The sequence below is a fragment of the Gavialis gangeticus genome, unplaced genomic scaffold (genome assembly GCF_001723915.1).
Source record: "Gavialis gangeticus isolate Ggan-Ray unplaced genomic scaffold, GavGan_comp1, whole genome shotgun sequence".
Classification (NCBI taxonomy): domain Eukaryota; kingdom Metazoa; phylum Chordata; order Crocodylia; family Gavialidae; genus Gavialis; species Gavialis gangeticus.
Genome location: NW_017728997.1, coordinates 26,222,842 through 26,225,808, shown reverse-complemented (window position 1 = coordinate 26,225,808; position 2,967 = coordinate 26,222,842). Strand labels below are relative to the sequence as shown.

General features: G+C 39.2%; 1 long non-coding RNA gene across 1 annotated transcript in view; it reads left to right on the top strand.

The window, feature by feature from the left end:
- The window catches only part of LOC109289092, a 15,646-nt gene extending 15,357 nt beyond the window's left edge, over positions 1-289 (top strand). Inside the window, exon 2 of the long non-coding RNA XR_002095296.1 lies at positions 54-289. This is a non-coding gene — a long non-coding RNA (uncharacterized LOC109289092). The remainder of the gene's footprint in view (positions 1-53) is intronic.
- Positions 290-2,967: the final 2,678 nt, after the last annotated feature.

Genomic DNA, 2,967 nt, shown 5'->3' with positions numbered 1-2,967 from the left:
ATGATATTATAATATGTATAATACCTGGACATTTCCTTCATGGTCATAACCAGTTTTTCTTTAAGCACGTCAGTTCTAAGTAGAAGATTGAGTTTAAAGATACGTGTTCTCACTCCCAAGGATCAGTACAAGCTATGCATAGTGTATTATAGTATTTACCTCCTAAGGCCTGGAACTGAATCTTAGCTGCAACGCTGAGTCAGGAACCATAAAACAGTTTGTCTCATGTATTCAGCAATAGAAATTAATCAAATTCTGCCCAGTGACATGGATCCAATTCACCAATAACTCCAGAAACAGTTGGAATTTTCAGTGGAGGCACTCTTGATATACCATACAGGACCATTCGCCTGGAGATGGCGAATTGGGGTGACTGCTCAAGGCCCTGTGCTTTGGGGGGCCCCACGGAGCCGGGCGGAGCAGTGGCGGCATGGAGCTGGGTGGAGCGGCAGCTCCGTGTCCAGCTGTTCACTACCCGCCCCCCACCCCCTCCCCCCTGCTGCTGATGGTGGCGGCAGCTTCTTCAGGTCTGGGATCAGAGTTGGGGCGGGGCCTCGCATGGGATGATTTGCCCCAGGCCCTGCACCCTGCTTGGGTCTCCTCTGACCATCCATATAAATAAGCAGCATTTGGTGCTGCATGCAGTTTAAGATGAAGTTTTACAAACTGAATTGACAGTTCAGAGTTTAAGCAAAAACTGACCAGGCGAGTATGGTTAAATGTTTGGGAGGAGAATGATTAAATGTTTGGGAGGAGAATGTTAAACTTGAATTAAGCAAAAATTCCCTCTCCTGACAGACAAGTAGTTTGAATCCCTCACTCGTGCATCAGTTGATGGATTCAGATCAAGACTTTCAGTGTGGCTTGTATTTTTTATGTCCCTTCATCTCTTGGCATCACAAACCTCCTAAACATTTGGGCAAGCAAAAAGGGGGCTACACCTTTCTTTTTTTTAAAGAAAAGCAGCATGATTACAAATTAGTTGATCATTGACACCCAATCAAAAAACAAAAAAAACGGCCTGTTTGTGGCCTGCTTAGTTTAGTTCTGTTCGTCTCTGCTTAGTTTAAGAGAAAAAGAGCCCTTGAAACTGTTGAGTGAATTCAGAAGAGGGACACTGACCTGTCTTACTCTGTACTACCTTTACTCTTTTTACAGATTTCTTCTTTCTTGTGAATCAGAACTAATCCCCAAGTTCCTTTATCAAGCAATAAGTTAACTTTCTTTCGATTACAGTGCTATCTAAGTTGGCATGAATGAGTAAGTCAGTTTGCCATTATGAATGACTTGATATTCCACAATGGAGTTCACATGCAAACCAGGAATTTTATACAGTACATTCAGGTGACTTGTAATGTGGTGGCTAGGTCAAATTCTTATAATAATGTACTGGGTTGATCCTGTTCTAGTGAACTATATGTAATTTTGGAATGTTTAAGGGTTCTATAACCTTTTCCCTGAATATTTGCGTCACCTCAAATGTTTAAAAATAGTTTGACAGTTGTGTTTAAAACTCAGAAACGGATATCTTGACCTGGGCTTCTGTTAACATGATTATAGGTTCAGTTGGAAGTTGGCTATTTGAGTAAGATTTGTTTTAAAATATAAGATTTTTTTCTAATACTGACTTCTAAAAACATGCTCGTTTTCCATGAAGCATACCGTAATTTCACAAATAGTAGTAGCTGTATGTTGTCAAAATGTACTTTCAGTTTTATGTCAGTAATTCAGGAATGCTCCCCAGGTATATTCAAGGAAATTTACTGTACTTAAAAAGGCCAGGAACAATGCTAATTTATATTCGTGAAAAGGACTGAAGGTTAAAGGTGAATTTTTTTGTTATATTTACTGGCTGTTTCAATGCACACCTTGTTTGGTTTTGTCACATGAGTGTGTAGCACTTTCTAAAGAACTGTGGTTATGTTACCGAGCAGAATTCATGTGTACAGAAGCTTAAATCAGTACAACCCAGTAGATTCAGACCCATTAATGCAGATACTGACACACATTTCCCATGTGCTTCACTAGTTTTGTTCATTACTTGATTAGACCCCATGTGAGGCAGTGGCTTATAACACAGTAGCCAAATTGTATTTTATAAGGTTTGTAGATTTTTCTGGAGAAAAACAGACTTTTGAATTATGTAACTTAAGTGATACAGATGCATGTATAAATGAAAATCTATACTTACTTGAACATAAACTTGATTATGAAAAAATAAATACTATTAATGCCCATTGGGTTAGTGAACTACTCATTTTTATACATCCACTAGTTTCTTCTGGGGTATTTTGAATATTTTTCCTACCTTTGCAAGTTCTCAGCATTTGTAAATGTATTTAGATGTAATGCACTCTGTTAAAGTACAGATTCATAATGTCTTTATCTACTGCATAATGGTAATCACAAACCCATCCACGGGGTATCCCCAAGTTACTCCCCCTGCTATCCTGCAGACCAAGGTTTTCCCTGAGATAACTTGATCCACTGACATTCTGCTAGGCCTCACAGTTGCTGCAATGGAATCTTTACCAGCTCCAGATAGTTTCTCCTTCAGTTGTGAAAGAATTTTAGGTCCCCCTTTCTATAGAATGGGCTAACCTGGAATACCACTTGCCCTGAGATCATGCTTTACCACAGGCAATCAGTAAGGAAACAAAACAACAAAATGATTTATTATATAGGAGAAAGGAATTAAACAAAAACTGACCATCAAGTTTAAAGACAGAACAAAAAAAACAAGTATGTTTTCTTACCCTGAATACAACCTGGCTCCCTGAGAATCCTGGCAGTATTTCCCGCTGATCCTACCAGCCCTGACCTCTGAGCACTAGAATCTAAAGGTGCACTGATGTATCGGTCAATGTCAATTTTCCTTTTATCGGTGCTGATACAATATGATTGCCAATCAGCTTTTTTTTGGCTTATGTGGCCAATAATATCACCAATAAAATGCCACATGCATGA